This window comes from Oncorhynchus keta, chromosome 27 (assembly GCF_023373465.1).
Source record: "Oncorhynchus keta strain PuntledgeMale-10-30-2019 chromosome 27, Oket_V2, whole genome shotgun sequence".
Lineage (NCBI taxonomy): Eukaryota > Metazoa > Chordata > Actinopteri > Salmoniformes > Salmonidae > Oncorhynchus > Oncorhynchus keta.
The window spans coordinates 10,241,415-10,266,414 of record NC_068447.1 but is presented as its reverse complement, the minus strand read 5'-3'; the positions used below and the strand labels follow the sequence as shown (position 1 = coordinate 10,266,414).

The 25,000-nt window shown below is 43.8% G+C and overlaps 1 protein-coding gene and 2 long non-coding RNA genes across 9 annotated transcripts in view; all 3 read right to left on the bottom strand.

The window, feature by feature from the left end:
• Positions 1-25,000, bottom strand: part of LOC127912428 (proteoglycan 4-like) — a 288,599-nt gene that overhangs the window by 250,195 nt on the left and 13,404 nt on the right. The window lies entirely within an intron of this gene.
• LOC127912432 (uncharacterized) lies at positions 801-3,824 on the bottom strand. Its single transcript, XR_008082646.1, has 4 exons — positions 2,850-3,824; positions 2,249-2,429; positions 1,939-2,185; positions 801-1,110 (listed from the first exon to the last, which is right to left on the bottom strand). It is a non-coding gene; the product is annotated as an uncharacterized LOC127912432 (long non-coding RNA).
• LOC127912431 (uncharacterized) lies at positions 11,457-13,905 on the bottom strand. 2 transcript variants are annotated; one of them, XR_008082645.1, is made up of 4 exons: positions 11,998-13,905; positions 11,875-11,956; positions 11,752-11,792; positions 11,457-11,710 (listed from the first exon to the last, which is right to left on the bottom strand). It is a non-coding gene; the product is annotated as an uncharacterized LOC127912431 (long non-coding RNA). The 2 variants fall into 2 exon arrangements; XR_008082644.1 differs by having other exon boundaries at positions 11,457-11,792.

Below are 25,000 nucleotides of genomic sequence, written 5' to 3'. Positions count from 1 at the left end.
CAGTAATGAGGATAACAGTAATGAGGATAACAGTAGTGAGGACAACAGTAGTGAGGACAACAGTAATGAGGATAACAGTAATGAGGACAACAGTATTGAGGACAACAGTAATGAGGACAGACAGACAGACAGACGGACAGACAGACAGACGGACGGACAGACAGACAGACGGACGGACGGACGGACGGACGGACGGACGGACGGACGGACGGGCGGGCGGGCGGGCGGGCGGACGGACGGACGGACGGACGGACGGACGGACAGACAGAGACAAACAGAACAGTGATAATGATTTCCAGTTTAGCTAGAACCAGTGAATGTGGAGGTGAAGGAGCCCTGAAGTTTCAGTAAAGCATCAGACATCTGTAACGCTACATGAAACAAACACCTTTAATTTGATGACGTCCTCACACTTTGTCAGAGAATGATGTCATACAGACTGGCTGCCAAACTGCAGCAGGCCCATCCTCCCTCCCTCCCCCTCTCTCTCTCTCACCCTCCCTCCCTCTCCATGTCTCCCCCTCTCGCTCTCTCTCTCTCCCTCCCTCTTCCTCTCTCTCTCCCTCCCTCTTCCTCTCTCTCTCTCCCTCTCTGCGCTTACCTTACGCAGACTGATTCTCACCCCAAGCACGATCCTCCAGCCTCCTCCAGCCCCTCCCCTTCACCGCTCCCACCACCCCACTGCTCCCTTAACGAAGTAAGACCACTTATATATTTTAGCCATGCTTTCATTACCATCACTGGCAGAAGCACAAAAGGGGGGGGGGCTTGATATACACTCTGCCGCCAAACAAAAATCCACTGCAGTTAAACTCAGAAAGGAGCTCAGGCAGAAAGATATCCTGTCTGACACGCTCTCGCTGTGAGTGTCAGACAGCCAATTGAGCAAATTCCTCGAGCGGGCCTGTACCCTTTGGGCTCTATTAAGGCTGTGGCGGTCATGACGTTTCGTCAGCCGGTGATTGTCAAGCAAATAACCGCCGGTCTCACGGTAATTCACCGTTAATGAACATGAACACATTGAGCATCTCATGGCTTCCACACTGACGCAGACCTTTTGGAACATCTACATTTAAAAAAAATCAAATAAATCCACGTAATATAGTCTACCTACACCATCACAATAAATCCATGTAATATAGTCTACACCATCACAATAAATCCATGTAATATAGTCTACACCATCACAATAAATCCATGTAATATAGTCTACACCATCACAATAAATCCATGTAATATAGTCTACACCATCACAATAAATCCATGTAATATAGTCTACCTACACCATCACAATAAATCCATGTAATATAGTCTACCTACACCATCACAATAAATCCATGTAATATAGTCTACACCATCACAATAAATCCATGTAATATAGTCTACACCATCACAATAAATCCATGTAATATAGTCTACCTACACCATCACAATAAATCCATGTAATATAGTCTACACCATCACAATAAATCCATGTAATATAGTCTACACCATCACAATAAATCCATGTAATATAGTCTACACCATCACAATAAATCCATGTAATATAGTCTACCTACACCATCACAATAAATCCATGTAATATAGTCTACACCATCACAATAAATCCATGTAATATAGTCTACCTACACCATCACAATAAATCCATGTAATATAGTCTACACCATCACAATAAATCCATGTAATATAGTCTACCTACACCATCACAATAAATCCATGTAATATAGTCTACACCATCACAATAAATCCATGTAATATAGTCTACACCATCACAATAAATCCATGTAATATAGTCTACCTACACCATCACAATAAATCCATGTAATATAGTCTACACCATCACAATAAATCCATGTAATATAGTCTACCTACACCATCACAATAAATCCATGTAATATAGTCTACACCATCACAATAAATCCATGTAATATAGTCTACCTACACCATCACAATAAATCCATGTAATATAGTCTACCTACACCATCACAATAAATCCATGTAATATAGTCTACCTACACCATCACAATAAATCCATGTAATATAGTCTACACCATCACAATAAATCCATGTAATATAGTCTACACCATCACAATAAATCCATGTAATATAGTCTACCTACACCATCACAATAAATCCATGTAATATAGTCTACCAACACCATCACAATAAATCCATGTAATATAGTCTACACCATCACAATAAATCCATGTAATATAGTCTACACCATCACAATAAATCCATAGTCTACCTACACCATCACAATAAATCCATGTAATATAGTCTACCTACACCATCACAATAAATCCATGTAATATAGTCTACCAACACCATCACAATAAATCCATGTAATATAGTCTACACCATCACAATAAATCCATGTAATATAGTCTACCTACACCATCACAATAAATCCATGTAATATAGACTACCTACACCATCACAATAAATCCATGTAATATAGTCCACACCATCACAATAAATCCATGTAATATAGACTACACCATCACAATAAATCCATGTAATATAGTCTACCAACACCATCACAATAAATCCATGTAATATAGTCTACACCATCACAATAAATCCATGTAATATAGTCTACCTACACCATCACAATAAATCCATGTAATATAGTCTACACCATCACAATAAATCCATGTAATATAGTCTACCAACACCATCACAATAAATCCATGTAATATAGTCTACACCATCACAATAAATCCATGTAATATAGTCTACCTACACCATCACAATAAATCCATGTAATATAGTCTACCAACACCATCACAATAAATCCATGTAATATAGTCTACACCATCACAATAAATCCATGTAATATAGTCTACCAACACCATCACAATAAATCCATGTAATATAGTCTACCTACACCATCACAATAAATCCATGTAATATAGTCTACCTACACCATCACAATAAATCCATGTAATATAGTCTACCTACACCATCACAATAAATCCATGTAATATAGTCTACCTACACCATCACAATAAATCCATGTAATATAGTCTACACCATCACAATAAATCCATGTAATATAGTCTACCTACACCATCACAATAAATCCATGTAATATAGTCTACCTACACCATCACAATAAATCCATGTAATATAGTGCAGGCCAGGCAGGCAGCTTAGTGGAGTCTGCCACTAGCACAGTCAGTGTAGTCAGCTCAGCTATCCCCATTGAGACCGTGTCTGTGCCTCGACCTAGGTTGGGCAAAACTAAACATGGTGGTGTTCGCCTTAACAATCTCACTAGAATAAAGGCCTCCTCCATTCCTGCCATAATTGAAAGAGATTGTGATACCTCACATCTCAAAAGAGGGCTACTTAATTTAATGTTAGATCACTCACTTCCAAGGCAGTTATAGTCAATGAACTAATCACTGATCATAATCTTTATGTGATTGGCCTGACTGAAACATGGCTTAAGCCTGAAGAATTTGCTGTGTTAAATGAGGCCTCACCTCCTGGTTACACTAGTGACCATATCCCCCGCGCATTCTGCATAGGCGGAGATGTGGCTCACATTTACGATAGCAAATTTCAATTTACAAAACAAAACAGTGTTTTTTCGTCTTTTGAGCTTCTAGTCGTGAAATCTATGCAACCTACTCAATCACTTTTTATAGCTACTGTTTACAGGCATCCTGAGCCACATACAGCGTTCCTCACTGAGTTCCCTGAATTCCTATCAGACCTTGTAGACATGGCAGATAATATTTCAATTTTTGGTGACTTCAATACTCAATGGGAAAAATCCACAGACCCACTCCAAAAGGCTTTTGGAGCCATCATCGACTCAGTGGGTTTTGTCCAACATGTCTCCGGACCTACTCACTGCCACAGTCATTCTCTGGACCTAGTTTTGTCCTGTGGAATAAATGTTGTGGATCTTAATGTTTTTCCTCATAATCCTGGACTATCGGACAACCATTTTATTACGTTTGCAATTGCAACAAATAATCTGCTCAGACCTCAACCAAGGATCATCAAAAATCATGCTATAAATTCTCTGACAACCCAAAGATTCCTAGATGCCCCAGACTCTCACCACCTACCTGAGGACGTCAGAGTACAAAAATCCGTTAACCAATTTAACCTTGCGCAATACCCTAGATGCAGTCGCACCCCTAAAAACAAAAAACATTTGTCATAAGAAACTAGCTCCCTGGTATACAGAAAATACCCGAGCTCTGAAGCAAGCTTCCAGAAAATTGGAACGGAAATTGCGCTACACCAAACTGGAAGTCTTCCGTCTGTACCGTGCAGTATTGAAGAGCCCTCACTGCTGCTCGATCATCCTATTTTTCCAACTTAATTGAGGAAAATAAGAACAATCCTAAATTTAGTTATGATACTGTCGCAAAGCTAACTAAAAAGCAGCATTCCCCAAGAGAGGATGGCTTTCACTTCAGCAGTGATACATTCATGAACTTCTTTGAGGAAAAGATCATGATCATTAGAAAGCAAATGATGGACTCCTCTTTAAATCTGCATATTCCTCCTAAGCTCAGTTGTCCTGAGTCTGCACAACTCAGCCAGGACCTAGGATCAAGGGAGACACTCAAGTTATTTAGTGCTATTTCTCTTGACACATTGATGAAAATAATCATGGCCTCTAAACCTTCAAGCTGCATACTGGACCCGAAACTACTAAACTACTGAAAGAGCTGCTTCCTGTGCTTGGCCCTCCTATGTTGAACATCAGAAACGTCTCTCTAGCCACCGGATGTGTACCAAACTCACTAAAAGTGGCAGTAATAAAGCCTATCTTGAAAAAGTCAAACCTTGCCCTAGAAAATATGAAAAACTATTAGCGTATATTGAATCTCCAATTCCTTTCAATTTTATGCGCAGCAACTCACTGCCTTTCTGAAGACAAACAATGTATACGAATCACTTCAGTCTGGTTTTAGACCCCATCATAGCACTGAGACTGCACTTGTGAAAGTGGTAAATTACCTTTTAATGGCGTCAGACCGAGGCTCTGCATCTGTCCTCGTGCTCCTAGACCTTGGTGCATCTACACTGACAATTTCTGGTCTGGTTTAGATCTTATCTGTTGGAAAGATATCAGTTTGTCTCTGTGGATGGTTTTTCCTCTGACAAATCAACTGTACATTTTAGTGTTCCTCATAGCTCCATTTAAGGACAACTATTGTTTTCACTATATATTTTACCTCTTGGTGATGTCATTCGGAAACATAATGTTAACCTTCACTGCTATGCGGATGACACACAGCTGTACATTTCGATGAAACATGGTGAAGCCCCAAAATTGCCCTCGCTGGAAGCATGTGTTTCAGACATAAGGAAGTGGATGGCTGCAAATGTTCTACTTTTAAACTCAGACAAAACAGAAATGCTTGTTCTAGGTCCCAAGAAACAAAAGAGATCTTCTGTTGAATCTGACAATTAATCTTGATGGTTGTACAGTCGTCTCAAATAAAACTGTAAAGGACCTCGGCATTACTCTGGACCCTGATCTCTCCTTTGACGAACATATCAAGACTTTTTCAAGGACAGCTTTTTTCCATCTACGTAACATTGCAAAAATCAGAAACTTTCTGTCCAAAAATGATGCAGAAAAATGTATCCGTGCTTTTGTCACTTCTAGGTTAGAGTACTGCAATGCTCTACTTTCCGGCTATCCGGATAAAGCACTAAATAAACTTCAGTTAGTGCTAAACAAGGCTGCTAGAATCTAGACACCAGACGCAGGCCTCCTTTCTGTCCCTAGAATTTCTAAGCAAACAGCTGGGCTGGGCTTTCTCCTATAGAGCTCCATTTTAATGGAATGGTCTGCCTACCCATGTGAGAGACGCAGACTCAGAGACGTAGAGACGTAGACTCGGTCTCAAACTCTTCAGTAGGTCATATGATTGAGTGTAGTCTGGCCCAGGAGTGTGAAGGTGAACGGAAAGGCTCTGGAGCTACAAACCGAGCTTGCTGTCTCTGCCTGGCCGGTTCCCCTCTTTCCACTGGGGTTCTCTGCCTCTAACCCTATTACAGGGGCTGAGTCACCCCAGATCTTTGTGGGCTATACTCAGCCTTGTCTCAGGATGGTAAGTTGGTGGTTGAAGATATCCCTCTAGTGGTGTGGGTGCTGTGCTTTGGAAAAGCGGGTGGGGTTATATCCTTCCAGTTTGGCCCTGTCCGGGGGTATTGTTGGACGGGGCCACAGTGTCTCCCGACCCCTCCTGTCTCAGCCTCCAGTATTTATGCTGCAGTAGTTTATGTGTTGGGGGCTAGGGTCAGTCTGTTATATCTGGAGTATTTATCCTGTCTTATATGGTGTCCTGTGTAAATTGAAGTATGCTCTCTCTAATTCTTTCTTTCACTCAGAGGACCTGAGCCCTAGGACCATGCCTCAGGACTACCTGGCCTGATGACCAAGCTGCGGCTTCTCCAGTTTCAACTGTTCTACCTGCGGCTACAGAACCCTGACTTGTTCACTGTCCCAGACCTGCTGTTTTCAACTCTCTGGAGACAGCAGGAGCGGTAGAGATACTCTGAATGATCGGCTATGAAAAGCCAACTGACATTACCTCCTGAGGTGCTGACTTGTTGCACCCTCGACAACCACTGTGATTATTATTATTATGAACATTTGAACATCTTGGCCATGTTCTGTTATAATCTCCACCCGGCACAGCCAGAAGAGGACTGGCCACCCCCCATAGCCTGGTTCCTCTCTAGGTTTCTTCCTAGGTTCTGGCCTTTCTAGGGAATTTTTCCTACAACCGTGCTTCTACAGCTGCATTGCTTGCTGTTTGGGGTTTTAGGCTGGGTTTCTGTACAGCACTTTGAGATAACAGCTGATGTAAGAAGGGCTTTATAAATACATTTGCTTGAAATTTTCTAGCCTATAGAAATGTTAAGCAACATGAGCTCATGGGCTCTCATGAAGTGTTTGATTAGATTTTCGATCACATTTGCATTGACGTCATTGTAATTAGAGGGACAATAGAGGGCAAAGTACCAGGCAGTTATCAAGTTTTGTAGGCTACTAACGGCCATCAGCAGCATCAGAGCTTGAAGTAGCCTAATTACCGTGACTCAACGGTCACATGGAATTTGACAGCCAATCATGAGCACCGGTGTGGCGGTAATACGGTCATCGCAACAGCCCTATCCCCGAGACAGCCCTATCCCCGAGACAGCCCTATCCCCGAGACAGCACTATCCCCGAGACAGCCCTATCCCCGAGACAGCCCTATCCCCGAGACAGCCCTATCCCCGAGACAGCCCTATCCCCGAGACAGCCCTATCCCCGAGACAGAGTATTGTATGATAAGGCCAAAAAAATAAGTCAAACACTGAAAGATAGTTCTTAGCAAAAGTAAGGTAACATTGAAAGTCAATATATATAAAAAAAATATTTAAAAAAATAAAAAGAGTTCTTAACAGGGCATGTTTTTTTTTACCCTCGCAGGTGTCGTCTAAATGAGGGGACAAAATGTTGTCCATTGTTGCATTAGCTACCTACTGACAGAACCAGAGCATATTGAAAAAGCTTTGATAGAATCAGGGGTTTGGTTCTCAAACTTTCAACAACAATAAAAGCCTGTGGGTGAACTAACTTTAAAAAGTTTCTCCCACAATATAAATTATTAAAACAAACACCCACTAAGATGCATACTAAAGCATAGGAATACTACTTAAACACAAACACCACTGTGTATTCCCCAGGGTCTCTCATTGATCAAATCCTGTGTTTTTGGATGTTTTTCCCTATAACTCTCTGACTCCACCGCTATCCTCTCCTTCCCCACAGTCCTTCCTTTCCCTCTCACCTTCAAGTGTCCTTCAGGGACCTTGGGCCCTGGGCTTTACCGCTCTTCTCTGCTCTGCACTTCAGACCAGTGCTATTTTTCCTTCATAACAGCCCAGAGCAGACCCACACAGTCTATTTGTACTTCTCCATTAAATGAGGCTCTCAGCCTGGCCGTCTGTCCATCCGGCTGGCCAAACCAGTGAGATCCTGACAGTAATCATCCTAATTACTCAAACCACTCATGTTAATGCTACTCCTACTGTCACTACTACTGTAGCTGCTGTTGCTGATCCTGTAGCACCTGGCCAATACAGATTATATCACTGTACTGCACTACCACACTGTAAAACTATTCTGGCCACTCCCAAAAATTTGAGGAAACTTAAATAGCTGAAGTGAGCAAGAGGGATATCTACCTTCATACGACTAATACAAATGCAGTTGTTTGAGTAAGGTACATGTATTATAAATGTAAATCAACGTAGTTATTTGGATTTCTCTATACTTAAACATACTATTTAGTGTTCACTTCACCTTATTGATTTAGTTTAACTAGTCACTCACTTAATAAGTATAAGTTACAACACTTGAAATGTTTATGCTTAGCAAAGTCCACCTTACTTAGAAACTACATTTTAGGAAACCGATTACCTCAATTTTGCCTAGAGCTCAGAGAGAGCAGAGAGTGGTTGAGACATGAGACATGTTTAGGTAGTTGATTGTCCCCTCCTGTCTCAGCCTCCAGTATTTATGCTGCAGTAGTTTGTGTCGGGGGGCTAGGGTCAGTTTGTTATATCTGGAGTACTTCTCCTGTCCTATTCGGTGTCCTGTGTGAATCTAAGTGTGCGTTCTCTAATTCTCTCCTTCTTTCTCTCTCTCGGAGGACCTGAGCCCTAGGACCATGCCCCAGGACTACCTGACATGATGACTCCTTGCTGTCCCCAGTCCACCTGGCCATGCTGCTGCTCCAGTTTCAACTGTTCTGCCTTATTATTATTCGACCATGCTGGTCATTTATGAACATTTGAACATCTTGGCCATGTTCTGTTATAATCTCCACCCGGCACAGCCAGAAGAGGACTGGCCACCCCACATAGCCTGGTTCCTCTCTAGGTTTCTTCCTAGGTTTCGGCCTTTCTAGGGAGTTTTTCCTAGCCACCGTGCTTCTACACCTTCATTGTTTGCTGTTTGAGGTTTCAGGCTGGGTTTCTGTACAGCACTTTGAGATATCAGCTGATGTACGAAGGGCTATATAAATAATTGTGATTTGATTTGATTTGATTTGATTTGATTTGATTGACCCGAGACAGGAGTGTCCCGTGGCAGTGGAATCCTAACCAGGCTCTGTGGCAGTGGAATCCTAACCAGGCTCTGTGGCAGTGGAATCCTAACCAGGCTCTGTGGCAGTGGAATCCTAACCAGGCTCTGTGGCAGTGGAATCCTAACCAGGATCTGTGGCAGTGGAATCCTAACCAGGCTCTGTGGCAGTGGAATCCTAACCAGGCTCTGTGGCAGTGGAATCCTAACCAGGCTCTGTGGCAGTGGAATCCTAACCAGGCTCTGTGGCAGTGGAATCCTAACCAGGCTCTGTGGCAGTGGAATCCTAACCAGGCTCTGTGGCAGTGGAATCCTAACCAGGCTCTGTGGCAGTGGAATTCTAACCAGGCTCTGTGGCAGTGGAATCCTAACCAGGCTCTGTGGCAGTGGAATCCTAACCAGGCTCTGTGGCAGTGGAATCCTAACCAGGCTCTGTGGCAGTGGAATCCTAACCAGGCTCTGTGGCAGTGGAATCGTAACCAGGTTCTGTGGCAGTGGAATCCTAACCAGGCTCTGTGGCAGTGGAATCCTAACCAGGCTCTGTGGCAGTGGAATCCTAACCAGGCTCTCTCTGATGCTTCACTCCTCTCCGTTCCTCCTGAAATACATGTCAGTCTCAGACACAGCAGCGCTCGGCTCCAGCAGGTTAGAAGCCTTTGTCCCGCTTCCTTGTTCCATTTTATTCACACTACATTCAGGCCTGATTTAGTTCTAATCACAGATAAACGTAAACATCTTATATTGACTCTGAGAAATACCATTCTTCCCATTGCTATCTCATATAGCCCTGTGTTGCAGAGGATGGGAGGTTTTATGAATTAGAGAAATATTAGATCAGATCAAATAGCTAGACACTTCATTACTCAACATCGTTAGCAGTTAATATATCAGGAATAAGTCCGTTCTTGAACATAATCTCTTTTGGGAAACATTTAATTTGGTATTCTATAGTCCTAGTTATCTTGGGTTGTCTCTAGGATGTACTATATTACGTTAGTTCCCCCCATCAATAATGAGCATATTATTATAGCATGGCTATAGCATTATTATTATAGCATGGCTATAGCATTATTATTATAGCATTGCTATAGCATTATTATTATAGCATGGCTATAGCATTATTATTATAGCATGGCTATAGCATTATTATTATAGCATGGCTATAGCATTATTATTATAGCATGGCTATAGCATTATTATTATAGCATTGCTATAGCATTATTATTATAGCATGGCTATAGCATTATTATTATAGCATAGCTATAGCATTATTATTATAGCATAGCTATAGCATTATTATTATAGCATGGCTATAGCATTATTATTATAGCATAGCTATAGCATTATTATTATAGCATGGCTATTGTCACGCCTTGGTCATTGTATTTTGTGTTTTCATTATATGTTTGGTCAGGCCAGGGTGTGACATGGGTTTATATGTTGTGGTTCGTATTGGGGTTTGTAGTATTTGGGATCGCGGCTGATTAGGGGTGTTGTATAGGCTTGGCTGCCTGAGGCGGTTCTCAATCAGAGTCAGGTGATTCTCGTTGTCTCTGATTGCGAACCGTATTTAGGTAGCCTGAGTTTCGCTTTGTATTTCGTGGGTGATTGTTCCTGTCTCTGTGTAGTTTCACCAGATAGGCTGTAATTAGGTTCCACGTTCCGTTTGTTGTTTTGTATTTGTAGAAGTTATTTCATGTGTCACTTTCTTCATTAAAGTCATGAGTAACCACCACGCTGCATTTCGGTCCGACTCTCTTTCTACAAACGAAGAACGCCGTTACAGCTATAGCATTATTATTATAGCATGGCTATAGCATTATTATTATAGCATGGCTATAGCATTATTATTATAGCATTGCTATAGCATTATTATTATAGCATGGCTATAGCATTATTATTATAGCATGGCTATAGCATTATTATTATAGCATGGCTATAGCATTATTATTATAGCGTGGCTATAGCATTATTATTATAGCATGGCTATAGCATTATTATTATAGCATGGCTATAGTATTATTATTATAGCATGGCTATAGCATTATTATTATAGCGTGGCTATAGCATTATTATTATAGCATGGCTATAGCATTATTATTATAGCGTGGCTATAGCATTGTTATTATAGCGTGGCTATAGCATTATTATTATTATAGCATGGCTATAGCATTATTATTATAGCATGGCTATAGCATTATTATTATAATAGCATGGCTATAGCATTATTATTATAATAGCGTATCGATAGCATTATTATTATAATAGCATTGCTATAGCATTATTATTATAGCATGGGTATAGCATTATTATTATAGCATGGCTATAGCATTATTATTATAGCATGGCTATAGCATTATTATTATAATAGCATGTAATAATTGTGTTTGTTCATCTGCATATTTGTGTGTGATTTAATGCGTACGTGTGTGTTGCTTTAGAGAGGATGCTGCCTGCCATCAGAGTGACCTCCTTCCTTTGAAGAGGATGCTGCCTGCCATCAGAGTGACCTTCCTTTGAAGAGGATGCTGCCTGCCATCAGAGTGACCTCGTTCCTTTAGAGAGGATGCTGCCTGCCATCAGAGTGACCTCCTTCCTTTGAAGAGGATGCTGCCTGCCATCAGAGTGACCTCGTTCCTTTAGAGAGGATGCTGCCTGCCATCAGAGTGACCTCCTTCCTTTGAAGAGGATGCTGCCTGCCATCAGAGTGACCTCCTTCCTTTGAAGAGGATGCTGCCTGCCATCAGAGTGACCTCGTTCCTTTAGAGAGGATGCTGCCTGCCATCAGAGTGACCTCGTTCCTTTAGAGAGGATGCTGCCTGCCATCAGAGTGACCTCCTTCCTTTGAAGAGGATGCTGCCTGCCATCAGAGTGACCTCGTTCCTTTAGAGAGGATGCTGCCTGCCATCAGAGTGACCTCCTTCCTTTAGAGACGATGCTGCCTGCCATCAGAGTGACCTCGTTCCTTTAGAGAGGATGCTGCCTGCCATCAGAGTGACCACGTTTTAAAGACTTCCTCTTGCAGCTCCACTCAATTGTAATTCGCCTGTGTGTTCATTTCCAGTTAGCATAGCTAGTTCACAATGAGGAGTAATGACCAGGATCTGTACTGAACATCATTACAAGCTGTGGACTATTCTGGGGACTTGAACTATAGGCTGTTCTACCAGCATACTGTAGGCCTACACTTTCCCCCTCTCACACAAACATTCAAAACAATAGCCTATGGGCTCTTCTAATCAGTGAACCTGTTTTCTATCCGCATTGTTACACTTAATTTATCCCATTTTGAATTAATTATTACAACAACAAAAAATAGGAATCTCAACCTAAAATGTACTTTGAGAAAAAAAATAATGTTTATGACTCTAAAATAATTAATAATTAATGATGTATTCCCTGTGAAATGGAGAGCCCTTGTTTTGTTCTATTACCATGTTTGTGCAGACAGAGAGAGAGCTGTGTAAGGTACGGACGGGGTTATTGGAGTTTAATACAAGCGGATGTCGGTTTAATTGATTGAAACAAATGACCTCAGCATGGATCCCTGTTCTAGTGTTCAGGCCGATGGACACGGCCCGAGGAGTGTAGAGAGGGGAGGGGAGACGATGGGCTGCTCTGGGCCATAGAGAGACCTGAGCCCCTGACACTGCCTGCCGGGATACAGCCGGATGACACGATGGTCCCACATAGGGGGTTACACGCTGGATGTTTTTAGTGAGCTTCAGTTGAGTTATATAATTCAAAATGTCAGTTGTAATTGCACAGGCAGGAGAAATCTTCCTACTTATTTTCTTAGATTGTGCAGTCTGTGTCTTCTCTCTGATCAATGGTTTGATCAGATCAGAAGTCTCACGGTCTCTCATCAGAGCCATGTAATGGAAGATTGACTAATTGACTGTAATTAAATAAGGGAGAGGTAACAAGGTTCAGCTATGATCATTCAGTAATTAAACTTTTGCTACTATGATGTCACCGAGCGTAGCCACATTTCAGATTGCTGTAAAATGTCATATATTCAGAGACAATTTGCAGTCTTTCTCTGAGAACATTGTGGGATACTCCATTTTTTTATCGACTAGGATATCTTATCAAGGACTATTTGATTGACTGATCGAGGGTTGTTAGTGTAACTGGCAATGCATTCTGGGAAAGGTCACCCTCTTCAGTCCGCACTGTAGACAAGACTCCACTGGTGCTAGGAGCAATAGAATATCAATGTCCAAGGTCTCACTACAGGAAGTCCAGCCTGGATAATGTGCACATTACAGAAGACTATACACTGACAACAAATAACTACGAAATCAATAGTGTGGTTGTTTGTGATGTCAATAGAGTACGCATTCCCCTGTAACCTCAGGAATGGGAGTTGTTTTTCATCCTACAGAAAGATAGAGCAGTGTTCTGTTTGAGCTATCGATCTGGAGGGCCAATATAGTACTGTATAGTAGAATAGAGAAGAGTAAAGTAGAATAGAACATAGTAGAATAGACTATAATAAAATAGAATAGAGTAGGATAGAGCAGAATATAGTAGAATAGAGCAGAGTAGAATAGAGTAGAATATAGTAGAGTAGAAAAGAGAAGAGCAGAATAGAGTAGAATAGAGTAGAATTGTGTTGAATAGAGTAGTATAAATAGTATAAATAGTACAATAGAGTAGAGTAGAATAATGTGGAATAGTGCAGAATAGAGTAGTGTAGAATCGAGTAGAGTAGAGTATAATAGTGTAGAATATGAGTAGAGTAGAATTAAGTAGAGTAGAGCAGAATAGAATACAGTAGAATAGAGTAGAGTAGAGCAGAATAGAGTAGAATAGAATAGAGTAGAATAGAGTAGAATAGAGTAGAGTAGAATATAATATAGTAGAATAGAATGAGCAGAATATAATATAATATAATATAATATAATAGAGTAGAATAGAATATAGTAGAATGGAATAGAGTAGAGTAGAGTAGACGATACTAGAGTAGAGTAGAATAGAGTAGAATTGAGTAGAATAGAGTAGAGTAGAGTAGAATAGAGTAGAGGAGATTAGAATATAGCAGAATGGAGTGGAATAGAGTAGAGTAGAGCAGAATATAATAGAGTAGAATATTGTAGAGTAGAATAGAGCAGAGTATAGCATAATAGAGTAGAATAGAGTGGAGTAGAATAGAGTAGAATAGAGTAGAGTAGAGCAGAATAGAGTAGAAAATAATAGAGTAGAATGGAGTAGAATAGAGTAGAGTAGAATAAAGAAGAATAGAGAAGAGAAGAGTAGAGTATCTTCCATTCCTCTCAAAAAATTTAGAGAAGGCTTTTGTGCAGCAACTCACTGCCTTCCTGAAGACAAACAATGTATACCAAATGCTTCAGTCAGGTTTTAGACCCCATCATAGCACTGAGACGGCACTTGTGAAGGTGGTAAATGACATTTTAATGGCATCAGACTGAGGCTCTGCATCTGTCCTCGTGCTCCTAGATCTTAGTGCTGCTTTTGATACCACCGATCACCACATTCTTTTGGAGAGATTGGAAACCCAAATTCGTCTACACGGACATGTTCTGGCCTGGTTTAGATCTTATCTGTCGGAAAGATATCAGTTTGTCTCTGTGAATGGTTTGTCCTCTGACAAATCAACTGTACATTTCGGTGTTCCTCAAGGTTCCGTTTTAGGACCACTATTGTTTTCACTATATATTTTACCTCTTGGGGATGTTATTCGAAAACATAATGTTAACTTTCACTGCTATGCGTATGACACACAGCTGTACATTTCAATGAAACATGGTGAAGCCCCAAAATTGCCCTCGCTAGAAGCATGTGTTTTCAGACATAAGGAAGTGGATGGCTGCAAACTTTCTACTATTAAACTCGGACAAAACAGAGATGCTTGTTCTAGGTCCCAAGAAACAAAGAGATCTTCTGTTGAATCTGACCATTAATCTTAATGGTTGTACAGTCGTCTCAAATAAAACTGTGAAGGACCTCGGCGTTACTCTGGACCCTGATCTCTCTTTTGAAGAACATATCAAGACCATTTCGAGGACAGCTTTTTTCCATCTACGTAATATTGCAAAAATCAGAAACTTTCTGTCCAAAAATGATGCAGAAAAATGTATCCATGCTTTTGTCACTTCTAGGTTAGACTACTGCAATGCTCTACTTTCCGGCTACCCGGATAAAGCACTAAATAAACTTCAGTTAGTGCTAAATACGGCTGCTAGAATCCTGACGAGAACCAAAGAATTTGATCATATTACTCCAGTGCTAGCCTCTCTACACTGGCTTCCTGTCAAAGCAAGGGCTGATTTCAAGGTTTTACTGCTAACCTACAAAGCATTACATGGGCTTGCTCCTACCTATCTCTCTGATTTGGTCCTGCCGTACATACCTACACGTACGCTACGGTCACAAGACGCAGGCCTACTAATTGTCCCGAGAATTTCTAAACAAACAGCTGGAGGCAGGGCTTTCTCCTATAGAGCTCCAATTTTATGGAACGGTCTGCCTACCCATGTCAGAGACGCAAACTCGGTCTCAAACTTTAAGTCTTTACTGAAGACTCATCTCTTCAGTGGGTCATATGATTGAGTGTAGTCTGGCCCAGGAGTGGGAAGGTGAACGGAAAGGCTCTGGAGCAACGAACCGCCCTTGCTGTCTCTGCCTGGCCGGTTCCCCTCTTTCCACTGGGATTATCTGCCTCTAAACCTATCACAGGGGCTGAGTCACTGGCTTACTGGGGCTCTCTCATGCTGTCCCTGGAGGGGGTGCATCACCTGAGTGGGTTGATTCACTGTTGTGGTCATCCTGTCTGGGTTGGCGCCCGCCCCCCTTGGGTTGTGCCGTGGCGGAGATCTTTGTGGGCTATACTCAGCCTTGTCTCAGGATGGTAGGTCGGTGGTTGAAGATATCCCTCTAGTGGTGTGGGGGCTGTGCTTTGGCAAAGTGGGTGGGGTTATATCCTTCCTGTTTGGCCCTGTCCGGGGGTGTCCTCGGATGGGGCCACAGTGTCTCCTGACCCCTCCTGTCTCATCCTCCAGTATTTATGGTGCAGTAGTTTGTGTCGGGGGGCTAGGGTCAGATTGTTATATCTGGAGTACTTCTCCTGTCCTATTCGGTGTCCTGTGTGAATCTAAGTGTGCGTTCTCTAATTCTCTCCTTCTTTCTTTCTCTCTCTCGGAGGACCTGAGCCCTAGGACCATGCCCCAGGACTACCTGACATGATGACTCCTTGCTGTCCCCAGTCCACCTGGCCATGCTGCTGCTCCAGTTTCAACTGTTCTGCCTTACTATTATTCGACCATGCTGGTCATTTATGAACATTTGAACATCTTGGCCATGTTCTGTTATAATCTCCACCCGGCACAGCCAGAAGAGGACTGGACACCCCACATAGCCTGGTTCCTCTCTCGGTTTCTTCCTAGGTTTTGGTCTTTCTTGGGAGTTTTTCCTAGCCACAGTACATTGCTTGCTGTTTGGGGTTTTAGGCTGGGTTTCTGTACAGCACTTTGAGATATCAGCTGATGTACGAAGGGCTATATAAATAAATTTGATTTGATTTAGAGTAGAGAAGAAGAGAGGAGAATAGTATGGAGTAGTGTGGAATAGAATAGAATAGAATAGAATAGAATAGAATAAAGTAGAGTAGAGTAGAGTACAGTAGAGTAAAATAGATTAGAAAATAATAGAGTAGAATAGAATAGAATAGAATAGAGTAAAATATAGAAGAATTGAGTGGAGTAGAATAGAGTAGATTAGATAAGAGTAGAATAGAGTAGAGTAGAATATAATAGAGTAGAAAAAAGTAGAATAGAGTAGAGTAGAGTAGAGTAGAGTAGAATAGAATAGAATAGAATAGAATATAATAGAATAGAGTAGAGTATAATATAATAGAGTAGAGTAACATAAAGTAGAATATTTTTTATTTTCCTGGGCAAGACAGTTAAGAACAAATTCTTATTTTCAATGATGGGCTGTGGTGGGGTGTGGTGTGGTGTAGTGTGGTGTGGTGTAGTGTGGTGTAGTTTGGTGTAGTGTGGTGTGGTGTAGTGTAGTGTGGTGTGGTGTAGTGTAGTGTGGTATAGTGTGGTGTAGTGTGGTGTCGTGTGTGGTGTGGTGTGGTGTAGTGTAGTGTGGTGTGGTATGGTGTAGTGTAGTGTAATGTGGTGTGGTGTGGTGTGGTGTGGTGTAGTGTAGTGTAGTGTAGTGTGGTGTGGTGTAGTGTAGTGTAGTGTAGTGTGGTGTGGTGTAGTGTGGTGTGGTGTGGTGTGGTGTGGTGTGGTGTGGTGTGGTGTAGTGTGGTGTAGTGTGGTGTAGTGTGGTGTAGTGTAGTGTCGTGTAGTGTGGTGTAGTGTAGTGTGGTGTAATGTGGTGTGGTGTAGTGTGGTGTAGTGTAATGTGTTGTGGTGTGGTGTGGTGTAGTGTAGTGTGGTGTGGTGTAGTGTAGTGTGGTGTAGTGTGGTGTAGTGTGGTGTAGTGTGGTGTAGTGTGGTGTGGTGTAGTGTAGTGTGGTGTGGTGTAGTGTAGTGTGGTATAGTGTGGTGTAGTGTGGTGTCGTGTGTGGTGTGGTGTGGTGTAGTGTAGTGTAGTGTGGTGTAGTGTAGTGTGGTGTAGTGTGGTGTGGTGTGGTGTGGTGTGGTGTGGTGTGGTGTGGTGTGGTGTAGTGTGGTATAGTGTGGTGTAGTGTGGTGTCGTGTGTGGTGTAGTGTAATGTGGTGTAGTGTGGTGTGGTGTGGTGTGGTGTGGTGTGGTGTGGTGTGGTGTGGTGTAGTGTGGTGTAGTGTGGTGTAGTGTGGTGTAGTGTAGTGTAGTGTAGTGTAGTGCAGTGTGGTGTGGTGTGGTGTAGTGTAGTGTAGTGTAGTGTAGTGCAGTGTGGTGTGGTGTAGTGTGGTGTAGTGTGGTGTGGTGTGGTGTAGTGTAGTGTAGTGTAGTGTAGTGTAGTGCAGTGTGGTGTGGTGTGGTGTGGTGCGGTGTGGTGTAGTGTGGTGTAGTGTAGTGTAGTGTAGTTTAATGTGTTGTGGTGTGGTGTAGTGTGGTGTGGTGTGGTGTAGTGTAGTATGGTGTGGTGTATTGTAGTGTGGTGTAATGTGGTGTGGTGTAGTGTGGTGTAGTGTGGTGTGGTGTGGTGTGGTGTAGTGTAGTGTGGTGTAGTGTGGTGTAGTGTGGTGTGGTGTGGTGTGGTGTAGTGTGTTGTGGTATGGTGTAGTGTAGTGTAGTGTGGTGTGGTGTGGTGTGGTGTGGTGTGGTGTGGTGTGGTGTAGTGTAGTGTGGTGTGGTGTAGTTTAGTGTAGTGTGGTGTGGTGAGGTGTGGTGTAGTGTGGTGTAGTGTGGTGTGGTGTGGTGTGATGTGGTGTAGTGTAGTGTGGTGTGGTATGGTGTAGTGTAGTGTAGTGTAGTGTAGTGTAGTGTAGTGTAGTGTGGTGTTGTGTGGTGTGGTGTAGTGTAGTGTGGTGTAGTGTAGTGTAGTGTAGTGTAGTGTAGTGTAGTGTAGTGTAGTGTAGTGTAGTGTGGTGTTGTGTTGTGTGGTGTGGTGTAGTGTAGTGTGGTGTAGTGTAGTGTAGTGTGGTGTGGTGAGGTGTGGTGCGGTGTGGTGTAGTGTAGTGTGGTGTAGTGTGGTGTGGTGTGGTGCAGTGTAGTGTAGTGTAGTGTAGTGTAGTGTAGTGTAGTGTAGTGTAGTGTAATGTGGTGTAGTGTAGTGCAGTGTAGTGTAGTGAAGTGTAGTGTAGTGTAGTGTAGTGTGGTGTGGTGTAGTGTAATGTGGTGTAGTGTGGTGTAGTGTAGTGTAGTGTAGTGCAGTGTAGTGTAGTGTAGTGTAGTGTAATGTGGTGTGGTGTGGTGCAGTGTAGTGTAGTGTGGTGTGGTGTAGTGTAGTGTATGTAGTGTAGTGTAGTGTGGTGTAGTGTAGTGTAATGTTGTGTAGTGAGTGTAGTGCAGTGTAATGTGATGTAGTGTGGTGTGGTGCAGTATAGTGTAGTGTAGTGTAGTGTAGTGTAGTGCAGTGTGGTGTGGTGTAGTGTAATGTGGTGCAGTGTAGTGTAGTGTAGTGTAGTGTAGTGTAGTGTAGTGTGGTGTAGTGTAGTGTGGTGTGGTGTAGTGTAATGTGGTGCAGTGTAGTGTAGTGTAGTGTAGTGTAGTGTAGTGTAGTGTAGTGTAGTGTGGTGTAGTGTAGTGTAATGTGGTGTGGTGTCGTTAATGTGGTGTAGTGTAGTGTAGTGTAATGTGGTGTAGTGTGGTGTCGTTAATGTGGTGTAGTGTAGTGTAGTGTAATGTGGTGTAGTGTGGTGTCGTTAATGTGGTGTAGTGTAGTGTAGTGTAATGTGGTGTAGTGTGGTGTAGTGTAGTGTAGTGTAGAGTGGTGTAGTTAATGTGGTGTAGTGTAGTGTAGTGTAATGTGGTGTAGTGTGGTGTCGTTAATGTGGTGTAGTGTAGTGTAGTGTAATGTGGTGTAGTGTGGTGTGGTGCAGTACAGTGTAGTGTAGTGTAGAGTAGTGTAGTGTAGTGTAGTGTGGTGTGGTGTGGTGTAGTGTGGTGTGATGTGGTGCGGTGCGGTGTAGTGTAGTGTAGTGTAGTGTAGTGTAGTGTGGTGTGGTGCAGTGTGGTGTGGTGTGGCGTGGTGCAGTGTGGTGTAGTGTGGTGTGTTGTAGTGTAGTGTAGTGTAGTGTAGTGTAGTGTAGTGTAGTGTAGTGTAGTGTAGTTCATGTGGTGTAGTGTAGTGTAGTGTAGTGTAATGTGGTGTAGTGTAGTGTAGTGTAGTGTAGTGTAATGTGGTGTAGTGTAGTGTAGTGTAGTGTAGTGTAGTGTAATGTGGTGTAGTGTAGTGTAGTGTAGTGTAATGTGGTGTGGTGTGGTGTCGTTAATGTGGTGTAGTGTAGTGTAGTGTAGTGTAGTGTAGTGTAGTGTAGTGTAATGTGGTGTGGTGTCGTTAATGTGGTGTAGTGTAGTGTAGAGTGGTGTAGTTAATTTGGTGTGTTGTGGTGCAGTATGGTGTAGTGTAGTGTAGTGTGGTGTGGTGTAGTGTAGTGTAGTGTAGTGTGGTGTGGTGTGGTGTGGTGTGGTGTAGTGTAGTGTGGTGTAGTGTAGTGTAGTGTGGTGTAGTGTAGTGTAGTGTGGTGTGGTGCAGTGTGGTGTGGTGTGGTGTGGTGTGGTGCAGTGTGGTGTAGTGTAGTGTAGTGTGGTGTGGTGTAGTGTAGTGTTGTCTAGTGTAGTTTAATGTGGTGCAGTGTAGTGTAGTGTAGTGTAGTGTAGTGTAGTGTAGTGTTGTGTAGTTAATGTGGTGTGGTGTGGTGTGGTGTAGTGTAGTGTGGTCCTTCTGTAGCTCAGTTGGTAGAGCATGGCGCTTGTAACGCCAGGGTAGTGGGTTCGATCCCCGGAACCACCCATACGTAGAATGTATGCACACATGACTGTAAGTCGTTTTGGATAAAAGCGTCTGCTAAATGGCATATAGTGTGGTGTAGTGTAGTGTGGTGTGGTGTAGTGTAGTGTGGTGTGGTGTGGTGTAGTGTAGTGTAGTGTAGTGTAGTGTAGTGTAGTGTAGTGTAGTGTAGTGTAGTGTGGTGTGGTGTCGTTAATGTGGTGTAGTGTAGTGTAGAGTGGTGTAGTTAATTTGGTGTGTTGTGGTGCAGTATGGTGTAGTGTAGTGTAGTGTAGTGTAGTGTAGTGTAGTGTAGTGTAGTGTGGTGTGGTGTGGAGTAGTGTAGTGTAGTGTGGTGTGGTGTGGTGTGGAGTAGTGTACTGTGGTGTTGTGGTGTGGTGTAGTGTAGTGTAGTGTAGTTAATGTAGTGTAGTGTAGTGTAGTTAATGTAGTGTAGTGTAGTGTAGTGTAGTGTAGTGTAGTGTAGTGTAGTGTAGTGTGGTGTAGTGTTGTGTAGTGTATTGTAGTTAATGTGGTGTAATGGTGTGGTGTAGTGCTGTAAATCCTCACATAACCCCATCAACAAACAGATTCAATCTCCAACACAACAGCCCCCCCCATTACACCTCTGGCCTTTGTTTCACCAGGTTACATTCTACTGTCGGTACGGTGCTGTATTTTTGGTCGTAATTTTCAGTTTTACATACCACTTAACTGTATCCTATGTCCTCCCGACCCCCGTGTGGAGCCCCAGACAGGGTGGTCCCATCGGACAGCCAGGCAGGCCGTGGTGTGTGGGGCTTGCAGGTGGTGCTGGTTTAGTGGGCCCCCCAGTCGGCTGGCTTTGGCTGTCTCAGCACGTTGCCGCAGCCAGCATTGTTGCATATTTAATGTCCTGATGAGCGCTTCCACCTGCTGACACAGTCCAAAGTGACAGAACAACCCCCCCCCCCGAAACTCCATGCCCGGTATACCTTCATCAAACCAGCCCTGCCTCACCTCACCTCCGCACGATCACTACTACTACCGTCGGCTCACCTCGACCCATTCACTACTCTCCCTCTCACTCCCTCTCTCTCGTTCTCTCTCTCTCACTCTCCCTCTCTCTCCCTCACTCTCCCCCTCTCTCTCTCTCCGTCTCTCTACCTTTCTCTCTCTCTCTCTCCTCTCTCTCTCTCCCTCTCTCTCCCTCTCTCTTTCCCTCTCTCTCTCTCCCTCTCTCTCACTCTCCCACTCTCTCACTCTCTCCCTCTCTCTCTCCCTCTCTCTCTCTCTCTCTCTCCCCCTCTCTCTCTCTCTCTCTCTCTCTCTCTCTCTCCCTCTCTCTCTTTCTCTCCCCTCTCTCTCTCTCTCTCTCTCTCTCTCTCTCTCTCTCTCTCTCTCTCTCTCTCTCTCTCTCTCTCTCTCTCTCTCTGTCTCTCTCCTCTCTCTCCCTCTCTCTCTCTTTCTCTCCCTCTCTCTCCCTCTCCCTCTTTCTCCCTCTCTCTCCCTCTCTCTCGGTCTCTCTCTCTCCTGGTCTCTAGCTCTCTCTCCCTCTCTCTCCCTCTCCCTCTTTCTCCCTCTCTCTCCCTCTCTCTCAGTCACTCTCACTCTCTATCTCGGTCTCTCTCCCTCTCTCTCCCTCTCTCTTTCTCTCTCTCTCTCTCTCTCTCTCTCTCTCTCTCTCTCTCTCTCTCTCTCTCTCTCTCTCTCTCTCTCTCCCTCTCTCTCTCTCTCTCTCTCTCTCTCTCTCTCTCCCTCTTTCTCCCTCTCTCTTCTCTCTCTCTCCCTCTTTCTCTCTCCCTCTCTCCCCCTCTCTCTCCCTCTCTCTCGGTCTCTCTCATTCTCTATCTCGGTCTCTCTCCCTCTCTCTTTCTCTCTCCCTCTCTCTTCTCTCTCTCTCTCTCTCTCTCTCCCTCTCTCTCTCTCTCTCTCTCTCTCTCTCTCTCCCTCTTTCTCCCTCTCTCTTCTCTCTCTCTCCCTCTTCCCTCACTCTCTCTCTCTCCTTCTCTCTCCCTCTCTCTCCCTCTCTCTCTCACTGCCGTTTAAGGGGCTTTATATGCATGGGAAACACATGTTAGTGAAATAAACAATCAAATGTTTTTACAGTTAACATTACACTGACAGGGGTTTGACAAGAATAAATTAATTTCTAATGTCATTATGTGCAAATAGGCGACCTGTCTGTCGAGCGACCTGTCTGTAGAGCGACCTGTCTGTAGGGCGACCTGTCTGTAGAGCGACCTGTCTGTAGAGCGACCTGTCTGTAGGGCGACCTGTCTGAAGGGCGACCTGTCTGTAGAGCGACCTGTCTGTAGAGCGACCTGTCTGTAGGGCGACCTGTCTGTAGAGCGACCTGTCTGAAGGGCGACCTGTCTGTAGAGCGACCTGTCTGTAAGGCGACCTGTCTGTAGAGCGACCTGTCTGTAGAGCGACCTGTCTGTAGAGCGACCTTTCTGTCGAGCAACCTGTCTGTAGAGCGACCTGTCTGTAGAGCGACCTGTCTGTAGAGCGACCTGTCTGTAAGGCGACCTGTCTGTAGAGCGACCTGTCTGTAGAGCGACCTGTCTGTAAGGCGACCTGTCTGTAGAGCGACCTGTCTGTAAGGCGACCTGTCTGTAGAGCGACCTGTCTGTAAAGCGACCTGTCTGTAGAGCGACCTGTCTGTAGGGCGACCTGTCTGTAGAGCGACCTGTCTGTAGAACAACCTGTCTGTAGAGCGACCTGTCTGTCGAGCGACCTGTCTGTAGAGCGACCTGTCTGCAGGGCGACCTGTCTGTAGAGCGACCTGTCGGTAGGGCGACCTGTCTGTAGAGCGACCTGTCGGTAGGGCGACCTGTCTGTAGAGCGACCTGTCTGAAGGGCAACCTGTCTGTAGAGCGACCTGTCTGAAGGGCGACCTGTCGGTAGGGCGACCTGTCTGTAGAGCGACCTGTCTGAAGGGCGACCTGTCGGTAGGGCGACCTGTCTGTAGAGCGACCTGTCTGAAGGGTCGACCTGTCGGTAGAGCGACCTGTCTGTAGAGCGACCTGTCTGTAGAGCGATCTTTCACTATTCAAATCAACCTTCACTGGCCACAATAAATTGTCCTTTCGCATCAACACACTATGGGCACCCCCTCACACATACATACAGTACACTGTAAACTCACTGAGCTCTCTTACTGTAAACTCTCTGTGCTCACTTACTGTAAACTCGCTGAGCTCTCTTACTGTAAACTCCCTGTGCTCTCTTACTGTAAACTCACTGAGCTCTCTTACTGTAAACTCACTGAGCTCTCTTACTGTAAACTCACTGTGCTCTCTTACTGTAAACATACTGAGATATCTTATTGTAAACTCACTGAGCTCTCTTACTGTAGACTCAATGAGCTCTCCCAGAGTGCATTTTAGTCAGGTCATCCTTGATGTTTCTTACTGTAGACTCACTGAGTCTCCCAGAGTGCATTGCAGTCAGGTAATCTCTGATGTGTCTTAATGTTGAGTCAATGAGCTCTCCCAGAACGCATTGCAGTCAGGTCATCTCTGATGTGTCTTTTCATGCATTTCAGATGCAGATAGTCTCTGATTGGCTAGACAGTCAGTCGGTGGCCCGTTTGGTTCCTGTCACGCATGCCACTTTGTGACAGCGAAGGCTACTGTCTTTTTAGAAGTTAAAAAGATCTCTGACCAAATCCGATCATCAGCTTTGTCCAAGAGTGATCATCAGCTAAACGTTGACAGTGTATAACTACAACCCAGGTGAGGTCAAGCACTGTGACTGTTCCCAGAACAGGCTTGAAGAACAGAACCACCTCAAAACGCAGGTAACCGTACTCAGAAAGATGAAGTATCGACTGTCCATCCAAACCAGGCCTAATGACAAGGCCCAAAACAGTGCAATTACCTACAGCCAGACAGAAGACTCTGTGACCACACCGCAGTCATCAGACAGTCAATCATTTGGTGTTAGAGCTACTGTACCAGTCTGAGCTCAGCGTCAGATCCTGCCTGCTGATGGAGCCTGTGGTAGGTATCCATTAGTAAGCATTTGTTCACTGCGTCATTTACTGGAAAGTAAACTGCTGTCTATGTGCGTCTCCATCACCCAACACACAAATGAGATTTCCCATTCCTGTCTTTTAGGGGCAAGAACAGGGGGAAATGTATGAGGAGGTATTCCATCGAAGTATGACGGACACCTCTGTTTTCAGAACGATAGAAATAAATGAGATAAATTACATCTTTAAAATATTCAGACCAAATGAAAAGCGCTGACGCTGATTCTCTGCACCTCCATAAAGCGTCTCTGCAGTACGAGGCAGATTGGACTCAACCGAACCAGAACAGAGCGGAAAAACTGCGTGTGCCATCTCTTTAAATACTCACACAGATATACACACACACACACACACACACACACACACACACACACACACACACACACACACACACACACACACACACACACACACACACACACACACACACACACACACACACACACACACACACACACACACACACAAACGTTCAACATAAGCGCACGAAAACAGATGCACACACACACACGGCTAACATGCA